General features: G+C 39.3%; 1 long non-coding RNA gene across 3 annotated transcripts; it reads right to left on the minus strand.

The window, feature by feature from the left end:
* Positions 1-3,862: 3,862 nt before the first annotated feature.
* Positions 3,863-15,746, minus strand: LOC143686501 (uncharacterized). Of its 3 annotated transcripts, XR_013177203.1 has the most exons (5): positions 15,457-15,746; positions 14,773-14,910; positions 12,634-12,724; positions 6,744-6,874; positions 6,094-6,184 (listed from the first exon to the last, which is right to left on the minus strand). It is a non-coding gene; the product is annotated as an uncharacterized LOC143686501 (long non-coding RNA). The 3 variants fall into 3 exon arrangements; XR_013177202.1 differs by lacking the exons at positions 6,094-6,184; positions 14,773-14,910 and adding an exon at positions 3,863-4,175; XR_013177201.1 differs by lacking the exon at positions 14,773-14,910.
* Between the last annotated feature and the right edge of the window lie 356 nt (positions 15,747-16,102).

Genomic DNA, 16,102 nt, shown 5'->3' on the forward strand with positions numbered 1-16,102 from the left:
AGTTCCCAAATAAGTAAATAAAAATAAAACAATCCTTACTTTAAACCCAATTTCCAGCAAGGGAAAGTGAATCTGTAGGTCCAAAAGTAAAGGAAGCTCATTTTCTGACTTTCTTCTCTTCCTCCTCTTTTATTTGGAAGATTGTTCCTCCCCGACTTCAACCACAGCAGGCTTCAGTGTTGGTAGTTCCCGTGGTGAAAGGAGTTGGGGAAGGTATCCCAAGCCAAGCTAATACACTTTTATCTCTGCGATTATTTGACTTGCCCAAGGAAGAAAAGCACAGCCTTTCTTTTTTTGGGCAAAGCCATAAAGTAGAAGGTGTGGGAGTCTCCAGCCACCATATTTCATTCTTATTTCACCTCTGCTAAAAGGATGGAGTTAATGTGAGAGACTAAGGATGACTCTAGGAGAGAGGGGGAGAAATGAGGGATGGTAGGATGGTGCACTGGGGTGCTGGCTTCCAATTATTCCCAACACCAGCTGCAGCTCTGCCCTTCATGCACTTAAATGAATTTTCCAATAAGTTTCCTTTTGTGCATAAATTCATTTATTTGACTTTCTGTCACTTGCCACCAAGTGTATCCTGTATCTGTATCCTGATAATACAGATGCTAACTCGATTGCTTCCCGGCATGGACAGAGTACTGGTTATGCTCAGTGTCTTTTCCCAGCTCTCTCCATCCATTTTTCATCAAACCAAGAAAACATTTCATTATGTGAGAGAGACTTCAGGGTTAAAACAGGTTTGGAACCTAAATCTGGCATTATCAGTGGTCAGAAAACACTGACTCCAATTCTGGGGGTGTGAAGGAGGAATGCAAAGGAGTCAGGTGTGCACACTTGTTCAGTAGAGCCAGGCAAGTCCCCCTCCCACCACTTGTCCATTTTGATACATCTGGTGTCAGATCCCAGGAGAGATGTTTGAAATAAACACAAAAAGCAGAACCATTTCAGACTAAAAGCATGCTCCTGGAGCAGGGACTGAAGGAAATACTCCATGAGGCTCTGGGAGTAATAAAACCAGATGTAACCCCTGCTCCTGTGCTCTCCCACTATATCTCATGGTTTCTAGCACTCTCCATCCCAGTTTATCCTTCCCGTGGTTACCAGGGTGATGTTGCTGAAACACTAAACCCAATTGCAACATCATTTCTGCTTAAAATTCTTAGGAGACTCCTTTTGCTTCCAGTAGAAGCTGAAATCTAACATAGCATTTGAAGCTACAAGGCCCCCAGGCCCATTCCCACCACTCCCCGCCCCCACCACTCATCCCTGCAGGAACTTCTGAGCAACTTTTGGTTGACGAAAGTGCTAGCTAGGCTCTCCCCACCTCTTTGAACCTTTGGTTTCCTCTGCTTGAAAAACTCCTCCTGCCCACCTCACTCTCCTGCACCTGTCTGGAAAATTCCCCTTCATCTTCCATTGCAGTTAACATCTACTTCCCCTGTGGAGTAATCCCTCATCCATGCTTCTCCCAGCCTTTTAGTCTCCATCTCTGCTTTCACACTTACCTTGATTTATTGTGCTTACTTATTTGTATCGCTGTCTCCCTGCTGCCTGTGGGCAATGTGAGAGCCTGGGTCATAGTAGGTGTTCAAGAAATGCTTATTGGTTGAATTAGGGGAGGTGAGTAAATGCTTATAGGCCATAGGAATTACCCAAGTGTCTTCTTATTTATCTGAAGAGGGACAGGTTAGATTTTAACAAATAGATTGGTTTCCCAAAGAAATCCCATAAAGCAGCATCAATAAATGTCAAGAATTTGGCTTTGGGGGTCATAGACAGAGCCCAGGATGTATGTGCATGCATGCATGTGTGTGTTGTGTCCAAAATGCTGGGGCCACTGTCTTATTGAAGCTGAGCTATTTGACCAAATTAATAATGACTGCACTTCACCTGGTGAAAAGCAAAAGGCTGCAAATAACTGTTGGGCTATGAGTGTTAGATGCACCCTTTCTTACAAGGAAGATTTATTAAAATCTTAAAGGACAGTGGAAGACTCACACTTAGAATGTGAATGATATTCATGTAACATTTTCAGAAGGATTATGGCACTTCTATCAATCACTCAGACACCAAGTTTAATGGGCTCCACCCTCTTCTTGCTACACTCATGTCTGATAAGGAGATAAAATATGGGATAGAAAAGAATAAGATGTGTCTGCGGCTCTGAAAACAGGAACATGTCTCCTACCTGAAGACGTTAAGTCATTTGGTTGCTTCTTTCTCCTGCTGCCCTGAGCAGCTCTGCTCTCACAGTACTGCATGCCACTCCTTTCTAGCCACGCTTCCAGTCTGCAGCGTACATTTATTAGTGCATACATTTACTTATTGCTTTCCCCACCCAGTGGATGATAACGCATGTGAGGGCAGCGACCCTATCCCAGCACCTAACCCAGAGTCTGGCACATGGAAGGCTGCCCTGCTGAAGAAAACAAAGGGTAGAAGACACTGCTCAGTTAAAGTAGAGGGCGAAGGATGGGGTAGAAGGATGTGCGTGTCTGTGGGGTGGGGAGATGGGAAGACGGGAGCTGGGGGATGTCTGAGGGATGTGTGCAGGTGACTGTACATATATCCACTCCATTCTGCACCTTCAGTGCAAGTCATTAAAGCCTTTCACTCCAGCCCTGTCAGTTTATACAGTGAGCTGCACAATGCTTCCTGATATTCTCTCCCAATATTTCTCAAATTGTTCTTTTTGCAGGAAGAATTTGCCAAGCTTTACTTTTTGTGGTTTATCTTTTGAAAACAATAGGTTTTAAAAACTGGCTTCCAGTAGAATTGTATAGCATTATTTGGAATATGCTTTTTAAAAACTGCACAACCACACATCTCTTCTCTATTCCCCAGGCAATATAAAAACAAGCTCATTTTGTAAGGTACAGAGGCCCTCCCTCTCCTCAACTGAGAATAATTATTCCAGGTAATTGCTAACAGTGGGCTCCAAACCATTTCATCCTTGGTTCTTAGAGCTGTGTCTCACACCTGGCAGATGCTCAGTAAATATTTGCTGAGTGAATCATTGCATCTCTCTCCTCTCATCTATACTTTTACCTGCTTTTATTGCCCTGGGATTAAACTTTTGGCTCTGTAGCCTAACACCCACCCCTGTTTCCCTGGGATTTGATTCTCACCTGGTTTCTTCTTTGGCAGTATACAACTTGGTACTTCTGCCTGCTTCTTACCCTGACTATTTGAATGGTCTTAGCAGCTCCCATCACTTTGGTATCACTTCTAGCTTCTGCTCTCTGATTTCCTGGAATTCAGCATCTGCTCCAGCCTTTGGGCTCTTGCCCAATTCTGGGCCCAACCCTTCCTTCCTTAAGATGGGACATCCAGAAAATGTTTATGCCAATGGGGCTGAGCGATCTACAGATGATACCTCCCCAAAGAAGATAACCATTTGCCAATGTATCAGTTTCCTTTAGTGGTATCTGAAGTCAGGCCTTTTGAGGTGGAAAGGTCACCAGAAAAAGGGGTCCAGGACTTGGGTGCTAGGTTCAGATCATCTCCTCGGGTAGTTTGCAAATAATCTGGACCTTGGCTCCTTCAGTAAAAAATAAGAAAGCTGTATTTGATGGCTTCCAACTAAAATAATAAATTCTGTGTTTAGGAACAAGACTAATAGGAAAGGGTACGGGATTCTGGTACACAAAAAATGTTGCTTCTTTAGATGTCTGCCATCTAACACATTAGCTGACGCCTGGCTGGCCTCTCTAATGGTTTGTGGATGGGACCCGAAGGACTGGCTTCCAAAGGAGCCCGCTCACACTTTTTGCTAATTGTTAGTAGGTAGATTCTTTCTGTATCAAATGAGAACAAACTTCTCATTTTAATTTCAGATACTTATTGCCATTTTTTTGCAATGCCAGTAATAGTTCTTGTCTTTTATTTTCCCCATTAATTTTCCAGCTCATTTTTATCACATGGTTTAATTGGACTTTTGGATTTTGAAATCAATTTAGAGTTCTGTACTGTGGCCTCCTCAAGAAATGGTTTTCCTGGAGCTATTGCCTGTAGATTGCTTCTTCTAGTCCTGGTTCCTTTAGGTTAGCCCTGGTACCTTGTACAAAGAGACTTTTTTTTTCTCAGCATTTTGCATTTTTGCAGGAAGTTCAGCATGTGACAAATTGCAGAGACCATGTGGCTTCCATTAAAGTATGGACCTTGAGATTCTTCAAGAAAAAAAAATGACCCATGATAAATCAGGGTATGCTTGTCTAGCATTCAGAAGAGACTAGAGGGAAAGTGAAAGCATAAACACCAGAAATGCTGTTGAATAGCTAACCCATGCCATAGGGTGGGCTTGCAGGCTCATTTAGCTAGAGGGGTAAGCACAGAATGTAGGTGGTTAGATGGGTGGGGGACCCGACCAATTAAAAAAGGGGCAGCTAAATTTAGCTTCCACCATTCCCAGGTGGGAATGAAAGACTAGTGCTAGATTTTTCAATCAAATCCTGAAATCTGGGGTCCTATGTGAAATATAACTTTTAAATGTCAGTAATTCATTCAAAACATTTAAAATTCTGTGAAAATAAACAAATCTCCAGGCCAGGCCCACCCTGCCATTGTCCGTTGGCCTTTGTTTCAGAGTTTACAAAATTGAGACAACTTGCTAATCTGTCAAAAACAAGCACTAAAAAAAAAGTTTGTTCTGATGATTGTGTAACTGAAACTAACCCAGGACTCCTTCCACAAACGTTTTGGTTGAGGTGGAGAGACACAGATATGGATGGAGTTGGATTGACCCTGAATCTGAAGCTTCAGGGACTTTCAATTGCAGGGTCCCTTCCAGGGCCCCGGGAGAGCCCTGGAAATGGTTTCTAGGATCACGTTTTCAGACAATTTTCAGAAGTTAGATCTTATGGCTGTAATCCTTTAGGACCACAGTCTCTCTCCACTCTGACACTTCCCTGCATCACCCTACCTGCTTGGGCCCAGTGCTATTAGAGTGGTTGGGGATATTATTTTGAGATTCAGCTAGCAGAATTCATCTAGCATGGTTTCTCAACCTTGGCACCATTGACATTGTGGCCAGATAATTCTTTGTTGTGGGAATTGCTCTATAAGATGTTTAGCAATATCCCCGGACTCTACTTCCTAGATGCCAGCAATTGTCTCCATGCCCCTGCGACTGATCACCCTCCTTCATGGAAAACCTTTGAATTAAGGGAAAGTTGATTTGTGGATGCATTTAGTTTGGGTTGAATTATAATTATGTGGTTCAAGGTCACATTTACTTTCTGGTTTATATTTTGTGAACAATCCTGGTGTGGGAAAATTTCAATAAATACTCCAGCTACCCATAGTACCATATCACCAGGCCCACTACAGAAAAGTACAAGGCCAGTATCACACATCCCAGCATGGAAGCATTAGGGAATGGAGCAGAAAAAAGGTAATAAATGAGGGATCCAGAGGCTGGTCTGTGGAAGTTTGTTACGAATCTTCCAAATCCTAAGTGAAAGAAAGATTCCCCAATTTGGACAAAAATTCTAAAAAAATTTGCGACATTATCAATGATGTATTGTGAGGTTGAAAGAAAACTACCTAACCTATCATTAAAAAATAAATTGCAAAGTAATCATGCTAGAGGAAAGACTGGATTTCCTTCTTTTTATAATATTGAAAATATAAAATTGGTGTCATGTAGAAAGGATTGAGAGACTACAGATAGGAAGAAGGATTATGGAGTAGTTTCAGGCAATTAACAACAATATTACTTTTATGAATTTATCATGTTTATAGTATTTGTTACCTTTTAAAATTTTGTATTTTTTGATTGAAATATTCATTTAGTGCCTACTTTTGTATTCACGGATTTGTATTTTCTTTTGTAAAAGGGGAACATCTCTAAAAAATTATATTAGTTTCAGATGCCTTAAAAACCTGGATTTGCACCTGAATTTTAAATATAAAAGTGAGTTGCAGGACAGAAATCCCTGAAATATTTGTGAAGATAATTTCTGAAAAGAGCTGCTGGTTGGTTATGAGTCTCTATCTCCCCTCTCACCAAGGAGAAGGAAGGGGACATTATACCTTTTACATCAAGCTAAGGAAGGCGCTTCAACAGGACCCCTAGAAAGTGTGATGTTTACCTCCAATAGCCAGAGTGAAAGTCAGTGTCCAACTTGCTCACCTGGAAAACCTATGAGAGAGTCAGGCTGGCGAGTTACTCAGGGAGCTGCAGCAAAGAAGAGGCGACAACATGAGTCCACCTGCACTCACAAAATTTATAGGGGCAAAGAATGCATGAGTGTTTCCTACAAGGTGGATGTGCAATATGTACAAGGGAGAGACCAGATGCAGCTTTTAAATCCTGACCAAAGGCTCCTTAGAGGCACCATATGGCTCCACACAGTGTCTGTGGGGAGTGGTCTGCTGAAGACCAGGGGCTGAAGGGACCGTCTAGCCAAGGAAAATGTATCAACGTATCACAGGAAGTTCTGGGAAATGTTCCCTACGGAGAACTCTGAAGAACCTAAAGAAGTGCCAGTGAGACACCATGTCAACCTTTAAACCTCAAGCAGTCCCTGATCTGCAAGGCAACGTTAAAAAGTACTGGTCATGTAAGCACTTCCCTGCTTCCCTTTACCTCTTTTTCCCCTCAATCCTTTTAGACTAAAGAGTAGCTGTGTGTGCAGGAGGAGGTATAGAAGAAAGAGAAACTTGGGCACATCTTTCTGCACTGCTAACCTACCAGCCTGCTTTAGGTCCTATTTTGGGGTGGACAGAAGTTTTACCTGTACAAGAAGTTTGAAGCTTCAGTTTTTGAATTGACGGTGTATTCATAACTTAAAGTGGGCAGAAACACCAAGGAACCAATTAAGTTTACATCCAGTGATAGAACCAATCCCATCGAATATATCCAAATCTGTTGTAGGAAACAAAAATGAAGTTATATTTTAATTACATCCCATTAGGCAAGCCTGTTCAACATGTCAATGCTGTACACATTATTTTGCCAAGTTCTCATAGTAACCTCTGAGGCAGGAAGGGTGTTATTGGGTTGAATCATTTCTTAAAAGATATATTGCAGTCCTAATCTCCAGATTCCCTAACCCCCAGGTAAGGGGAAAATAGGGTCTATGCAGATGTGATCAACTGAAAATGCAGTCATATGGATTTGGATAGGCACCAATCCACTATGACTGGTGTCCTTGCAAGAAGAGAAGGGAAAACACAGGAGAAGGCCAGGTGAAGAACAAGGCAGAAATTGGAAAGATGCACTTACAAGCCAAGGAACATCAAGGGTGGCCAGCAAACACCAGAAACTGAAAGAAAAAATGAAGGATTCTTCCTTACAAATTTCAGAGGGAGCATGGTGCTGCCAACACCATGATTTTGGACTTTCAGCCTCCAGAACTCTGAGACAATGAATTTCTGCTGATTTAAGCCACCGCTTTGTGGTACTCTGTTATAGTAGCCCTAGTAAACTAAGACAACGGAAAAGGATTTATCCCTGTTTAACGGAGGAGGAGACAGAGGTATGTAAGAATTGAGAAGACTTCCTCAGCCCACATGGCAGTAATTGGATGAGCCAGGGTTTGAAGTTAACCTCTCTGACTCCCAAAACCTGTACTTTTCCCACTTTACTGCATTGACTTTGTTGCTTATAGTTATGGGATCAACAAAAAAAATCCATTGTTCTGTCCTCTAAAAGTAAAAACAACTTTACTGCTTCATCATCTCTGTCCATCTCTGATAAAGATGCCTACTTTGAGATACTTTTCCTTTTAGGGGGCTTAGTTTGGACCAAGTCAGAGCTTCTAATGCACCTAATGATCTTGGTGCAAACTAACCCTTCAGAGATTCAAGCCAGCATCCTTGCTCCCATAGAACGATAAAAACCCTGAGTTGTAGCCTATGTGTGTCTGTGTTTTCAGGGAGTGAGGCAAAATTTTGTCCCACCTGAATAACAGACTGACCTTATCTTATTTGCTCTAGTGCTGACCAGGAGGTATGAAATCCATTTTTTCTTTCAATGCCATCAGTTGTGGCCACAGTAAGATTTATTTAACAAAAGCTAAAACTAGTAAAACCTTCTCAAGCTTCCACTCCCTTCAACAGTTGCGCTTCCACTTTGCCAAGTACTCTGCTAGTTACTAGGATTGCAGCAATGAATTAAACCTAGTCTTTGGCTCAAGGAAGTTAAGTCTAATGTGGAAAAAAACACAAGATAATAATCATTTCAGTGGGATGAGGCACACAGTGGTCAGAGCAGGCTATTCAGGTAGGCTGTTCGAGTGGCTGCAAACTTGGTTCATTTCCTAGTTCTTCTTTCCAATTTAGTGCCTTGGGTCAAGTTACTTAATCTTTCTAGGCCTCAGCTTTATCATCTATAAATATGCAACAAGCACTTGTCAAGTGTGAGGCTCTGCTAGGCTCTGAGTAACAACTGTGTCCAGTATCAAGTCTCTGTCCAAAGGAAGCTCCCTTCTATGGGGGGAAACCTACAAGTAAATAGCTGCCTTTATAATTCAGAATAAGTGTTACCTTGGGGGCAACTGAGGGCCCAGATATAAAGACTTGTTCTTTGTTAACTGGAAGTCCCATAAGGAAAGAATCAAACATTCAAAGGAGAATCTGAATCACATTCAAAGGGGAGTCAGCCAGACTGTGAAGGGTCTCAAACCAGGTGACATGAAGAACAAGGGAAAGAATTAGGGATATTTGTTGAGCCCGAGGATGAAAAAATTCTGGCTACATAATGACAGTTTTTGATGACCTGAACGCCCATCATTTGAAATAAATTTGTTTGGTCTGGGCCCCACCTCATCTCCTTAAATATAGCAATCTGGAAGACATTTTAATGTGGCCTGTCCTGCCATGCTTTGCCCGCACCCTCCCGTGTTGCCTCATTTCTTATTCTTCCCTCCTCATTTACAATGCCCTGGCCACACAGGCATCTAAGTTCCTTAAATACTCCAGGAACATTTCCTCCTCTAGGCTTTGCATTTTCTGTCCCCATTGCCCCCACCTCCTGTTCTACCCTCTCCCCAGTTACCTTCTTACTTTCTTACTTCCTTCAGGAATTTACATGAGAACTCTCTATATTGCTCTCCCTTGCTGTGTTTTGCACTCAAGATCATATCTCTTTCCATCTAGATGACACCTTTTAAAAATCACTGTTTATTGCTTATCTTCTGCAATTAGAATGTAAGTCCTATGACAGCAAAGATATTTGTGTAATCTGTTTAATGATGGGCCCCAGAGTCAAGGACAGTACTCAAAAGCCAGAAACCCTCCATATTTACTTGTTAAACTAAAGCACTTGTGCGTGGACTCTAGCATGGCCAGGTCTATTAAAGATGGCATTGGAGGCCAGGGGTGGACATGAGGGTCTGTCATTGGAAGGATTCAAGTTTAGGCTGGACAAACCTTGGCAGAGATTTCTTCGTAGAGAACATTTGATAAGTGGGTTAAATGTTTTTCATTCTTTTGAAGCATCGATAATGTTTATTTCACAAACTACATAGTAAATAATATAGTAAATGATAAACAGCATGATAAATGCTGGGTAATATGGTCAATAGTGCCATATATTTAAGAGTAGTGTTCTTCCTGTCCAGATCCCAGACTATACCGCCAACAGAAAGGTAGGTGGAGGATTGAGTCATGTACCCCAGTTTAGACGTGTTCTTACTCTACACTCCTGTGGCTGTGAACCCAATATAAAAGGAACCCTTTGAAGATATTAATTTTAGTTAAGGTGTGGCCAGCTGTATGAGAGTGAACTTTAATCCAGATCACTGGAGTCCTTTATAAGCAGAAGGAACTCAGACTTAGAGAAAATCTAGAGGAGTTGGAGCTGGGAGGAGCCGGAAGTAAGCAGGAACCAAAAGTCAGAGGGAACCTGGAAGATAAAGGAGAGGACATTGCCAAGTGAAAGTAAAATCATTGAGCCCAGGCATAGTCTCCCAGCCAGAGGGCTGCTGACCAGGGAAGAGGCAAGCCTTCTAGACAAAGCTTTGACTTGAATTCCTGGCCTCTGAAATGCTAAGGCAAAAAAAAAAAAATCCTATCGTTTAAGCCAACTCGTGTGGTATTTGTCTTAGCAGCTTAGTAAATGAAAACAGTACCTATTTGCCTTATTGATTTTATTTAAAATATTTATTGATGATTAAATATTTCTAGTTTATTTTAATGCATGTTAATTATTAAGTTATTTTAAATAACTACTTTATTAATCAAATACTTTCTTAACAGCTTTATTGAAATGGAATTCACATACCATACACTACACTCGTTTAAAGTGTACAGTTCAATGGTTTTTAACCATATTAATAGAGCTGAGCAACTATCTCTATAATCAATTTTATAACATTTTCAGCATCTCCAAAGAAACTCTATTATACCTATTAGCAGTCACACACCATTACATGTTTATACATTATGAGTCTAAAACCATTGATTAACCATTATATTTTGTGCATTTGTCTTTTGGATCCTATAGGCACTAAAAAGTGGAGTTACAAACCAAAAATACAACAATGCTGGCATTTATATTTACCCATGTCATTACTCTAACTGGAGATCTTCATTTCCTTATGCAGCTTTGATTTATTGTCTATTGGCTTTTTCTTTCAGTCTGCAGAAAAGCATTCCTTGTAGGACTAGTTTAGTGGTGATGAACGCTCTCAACTTTTGTTTATCTGGGATCAAATTCTTTTTTAATAATTAAAAAATGAAAACATGATGGACAAGTCTACATCAGGTAAATCACAGCAACCTGAACTGAATCTTTAAAGTGATCCTAAGATAAACACTAGTGACTCCTGTTGGCATTTTACCCTAATTGCATAACCCATTCTTAAATTTGCATCTTGAAATCTAGAATTAAAATTCCTATTGGTAAAATAAAAACAAATATATCAGTCTGGTTATGCATTATGTATAATCTTCCCTTTATATCTTTGATTTTCTTAATGGACAGGCTGCATTCATATTTAAAAGAATATCACATAGAAGGTAAATAGGTCATTTAATCTTATCTTTTTCTTATTTTTGGACCAAATTAAATCAAACATTTCTCTTTTTCTGTACTTGCTATGACCCCAGTCTCTGGCCCTTTTTTCAATGCCCTTCCAGAAATACTGAGTTGTAAGCATTTTTGAGTTCCTCCCTATTAAAAACCCTAAATATTTCCCTACTACAAAATGAGGACAAAGTATTTTTGCTAGTTTCCTAGGGTTTGGCTTTCATTTCTTGTTTACTAGTCCATATCTTACACATGGATCTACATAAGACCTATTGTGTGCAAAGATGAGAACTTAAAGGATTTTAATGGTTTGGAATTTGGAATTTTCAAGAGTTTTTATGTTGTCTCTCATTTATTGGTATGTGTGTGTTCAAGTGTGTATTTATGTTAATCTCTTTCTAGTTCATTAACATTTGAAGTACCCTAATTGGCAAACCATATTTTAAGTTAGTTAGCCTTTGAAAGACTAATCAGAAGTCAACAGATGAGGGTTGCCATCAATCAGCCAACAGAGGTCAGAACATTTTTTTAGTATTCTGTATGGTGGGGTCACATTTCGCTATTTTTCCACTAGCATCCCATTATTGCAGCACCATTTGTTGAATTTTTGTTTATTTTGTTGGTTTTTGTTTGCTTTTGGCTGTTTGTTTTGGGGGAAGTGCATGGACCAGGAATCGAACCTGGTGAGAATTCTACCACTGAACTACCTTTGCACCCATGGCACTTGATTTTTAAATTGGTGAAATAGGAGGGTCCAAGGTCATGGGTTAGCTGGATGGGTTGTAAATCCCTTCTAGCCTTGCAGGAACACCCTATAAACATCTCCTGATAGAAGAGTCAATAGGTTATCCTGGAGATTATTCTTATGCTTATATAGGTATCCCTTTTTAGTGTATGGTGTATTGGAGGGGCCAGAGAGAAGTACCTAAAACTGCTGAGCTGTGTTTCAGTAGTCTTGATTCCTGAAGACAATTGTGTAATGATATAGCTTTTACAATGTGACCACATGATCTTGAAAACCTTGTGTCTTCTGCTCCTTTTATCCAGGGTATGGACAGATGGGTTAAAAAAAACAAATAAGGATTTAAAAAAAGATAAATAATGGGAGGGAATAAAGTATAAAAAAATTGGGTAGATTGAAATACTACCCAAAAATTGACCAATGTGGGGAATATTGGATGCATGAGTTTTTTTTCTTTATTCTTTTTCTGGAGTGATGCAAGTGTTTTAAAAATGGTCATGGTGATGAATACAGAACTATGTGATGATATTGTGAGCCATTGATTATATACCATGTATGGACTGTATGTGTATGAAGATTTCTCAATAAATTTTGTTCTATTGATAGGATTACTCTATTCAGAATAGAGTCTTGGCCTTAAGATTACTCAGGCTTCCTTGTAGATGCTTGGTGAGGATTCTGACACCTAATCTCAACTGGAGGTTTAGCTGAATTCTGCCACTAGAATATGATGAACCTGCCTCAAAAGAACTTTTTGTAAAATACATTTGTCAGAGTACATAAAAGGACAGAGGGTGGAGACTTTATCAGGTAATCACAATTTATTAAATGACTATTTTGTAACTGTTTTACTTATAAGTGTTTGAATACCTGACCAAATTTGCTCAGAGGAGCTTTTGTGGGAGCATACCAGTTAGTGAAAATGATCCCGATGGCCTGGGAGTTCTTGGAGAAATTTAGACCTCAACCAAGGGCTGGCACCGTGAGAGTTCTTGACTCAGCTGCAGGAAAGAATTCAAGGGCTAGTCAGAGTGCAGGCAAATAGTTTAATGAGGTTGATTTCCCAAAATAAGGAAAACAAACTATATGATTTACACTATATCAAATGAGCTATGGATTTAAAAAAATAAATCTACTTTTGGCTTATAGCCAAGTAACAAATCTCATACAAAATGGATTGTGTTCCAAATGTAATGGGAAGTAGATCAATTGAAATCTACTACCCAGTACCTACCTATAAACACTGTGAATGTTGTAAGACCTCATATAGGACACAAAATCTGGCTAAACAGTAATGTAACAAAAATCCTGTAGCTGTAGCGACACATAGCACTTAAAAATCAGTAAAATATTCTAGCAAATAAATATCAAAAGTATAAGTGTTAATAAAGAAGTAGTCTCATAATTTGAATAATTGTGCTCATTTATTTGAAAAATGAGCTTGAAAAAATAGGATGGGATTTCTAATGAGGAATAGGCATTTTTATGCTTTTAGAAGTTGAAGACACTTTTTAACTTATTTTATTTTGCGATTTAAGGGTTTCTTTTTCTCAATAGACCTACTTTTTAGTTAATTTTTTAATTTTTTAAAAAAATAAAAAACAAACTAACACAAACTTTCTTAACTTATGATCATTCCATTCTACATATATAATCAGTAATTCACAAATCACATAGTAACATATCCATCATCATGATCATTTCTTAGAACATTTGCATTAATTCAGAAAAAGAATAAAAAGACAACAGAAAAAATTCATACATACCACACCCTTTACCCCTCCCTTTCACTGATCACTAGCATTTCAATCTAAATTTATTTTAACATTTGTTTCCCCATTATTTATTTTTATTCCATATGTTTTATTCATCTGTTGATAAGGTAGATAAAAGGAGCATCAGACACGAGGTTTTCACAATCATACATTCATATTGTGAAAGCTACATCATTATACAATCATCTTCAAGAAACATGGCTATTGGAACACAGCTCTACATTTTCAGGCAGTTCCCTCCAGCCTCTCCATTACATCTTGAATAATAAGGTGATATTCACTTAATGTGTAAGAATAACCTCCAGGATAACCTCTCGACTCTGGAATCTCTCAGCCATTGACACTTTATTTTGTCTCATTTCATGCTTTCCCCTTTTGTTCGAGAAGGTTTACTCAATCCCTTGATACTGAGTCTCAGCTCATGCTAGGGTTTCTGTTCCACATTGCTAGGAAGGTCCACACTCCTGGGAGTCATGTCCCATGTAGACAGGGGGAGAGTGGTGAGTTTACTTGTTGTGTTGGCTAGAGAGAGAGGCCACATCTGAGCAAAAAAGGAGGTTCTCTGGGGGGTGACTCTTAGGCCTAATTTTAAGTAGGCATGGCCTATCCTTTGTGGGGTTGAGTTTCATATGAACAAACCCCAAGATTTGTTTGCTTTGGTTGTCTGCACTGCTTGTAAGAATATCAAAAATTCAACTTGGGGAAGTTGAATTTTCCCCCTTTCTCACCATTCCCCGAAGGGGAGTTGGCAAATACTTTTTTATTCACTGTTCAAATTACTCTGGGATTTATCAGGCCATCACTCTGGACAAACCAACAAAATCTCATGCCCTACTCTAGGTTCCATGTACTTATGTTCAATTAAGGTGTCTACATAAGTTATATTAAGAAATGCACTAGTTAAAATATAAATTTTATACAAAATAAACATTTTTTGCTTTAGTCTCACACACAAGTGAAAATTTTAAAATACTAATTACCATCTTTAATAGACCTACTTTTACCAGAAGTCCAAGAAGTTAGGATTGTTTGGATATTCCCAAGATAGGAAGGGAGATAGAATTTCTTGAATTAATCAAATCAAAAAATGAAAAAGAGAGGGGAGCACAAAATTAGTTAAAAGTGAAACACATATAGTTTTGGGGAAAAAAGTGACCGGGGCACAAAGTGAGCTATGACTGGGAGTGAGGTAGAGAGGGAAAAGAGAAGTGAATGGCTTGGGTAATTAATCCTGAAGGGGAAAAGAGAGAAGTTGTGATGGAAGATAAAGCTACCTTGGGGTGGGTTTCCACACTTGTCACCAGGGTGCAGTTCTCTGAGGCAGCTGGTTGCTGTTTACAGTGACATCTGGAGTGATCAAAGGATGGAGTGGCAAGGTGCATTTGTCCCCTTCTCAATTTCTATTTCTATTGCTTGGGGTGTATGTTAGAGATTTTCAGTAAATCTATAATGTGACTTATTCTCTGCTTTCAAAATATCCACTTTAAATTTAGGTCCCTCAACTTTTAGACTCACTACTCATTTAAAAGAGACTCTAATTGTGACATAATACATGATTAAATAGAGATACGTTTCAGTTATGTGCTGAGATAGCAATGCCAAACAAAACAGCAAAACTCTATTTTTCCACAACTAACTTATATATGAGTGTTAGTCCTTCTTTCCAAGAAATAATCACCTAAGATAGAAAGAAGAAGGAGGTTAACACTGATTGGGGTGATGGGGTCGCTACTAAGTACCAGCTCCTGTTCTAGCAATATTGTAAATGCTGTTTCCCTTACTCATTTAAAATCCTGTGAGGTTTATATTATTTTCATCCATTTTACAAACAATGAAAACAAACTCACATACATGAGGTGAAATGTGCAAAGCCACAGAGTTAGAGCATGGATCTAAAACTTGCTATTTGCCATTATGCTGTGCTGTTCCTTTATGCATTTAGTTAAAAAAAAAATTACCTAAAGGGCATCAAATCCAAAGGAGGGAAAGATTCATCAGATGTAACATCAGAAGACATGGGATTTGGCAAGTTGAATAGTGGGAGGGGTGGTGGTTGTTGATTGCTCTGTCATTGTTGCCAAATATCATTGCTGGACAAAAGTTCAATGCCTAAATGACCCAAGAGTCCAATAGAGATAGAGGCAGACCCAGCCATAAACCAGCCTAGAAGGAGGTTCTGGGTTTATTGACCAGCAGAGCCAGTCTTTGTTGATATCAAAGGATTTAAGAGCCCATGGAATGTCATGGCAACCTGAGAATGCTCACATGCTAATGGAAACTCATTAACACATCATCGATTCTGGGCTTTGTTGCTGAAATCCAAAGCAAATGGCCAAACACATATCGTATTTGTATCTGTCTGGTTTCCACTGGGACAAAAACAAATTCTTTTCACACATACTGATGGGAACTAGTTTTGATTTTCTGTTTATCTCTTGGTTTGTTTTATGAGGAAAAAATCAGGTTCATTTTCTATCATCAAGGGTAGTGATTACAGGAAATCAAATCCAGAAGTTAATAATAGCAATTCATTGCTACAAGTATGTATTGAATAGTGCTCATTCTTTCAATAAAGCTGGATTAAGCACCTATTCTATGCAAATC

Source organism: Tamandua tetradactyla, chromosome 6, assembly GCF_023851605.1.
Source record: "Tamandua tetradactyla isolate mTamTet1 chromosome 6, mTamTet1.pri, whole genome shotgun sequence".
Lineage (NCBI taxonomy): Eukaryota > Metazoa > Chordata > Mammalia > Pilosa > Myrmecophagidae > Tamandua > Tamandua tetradactyla.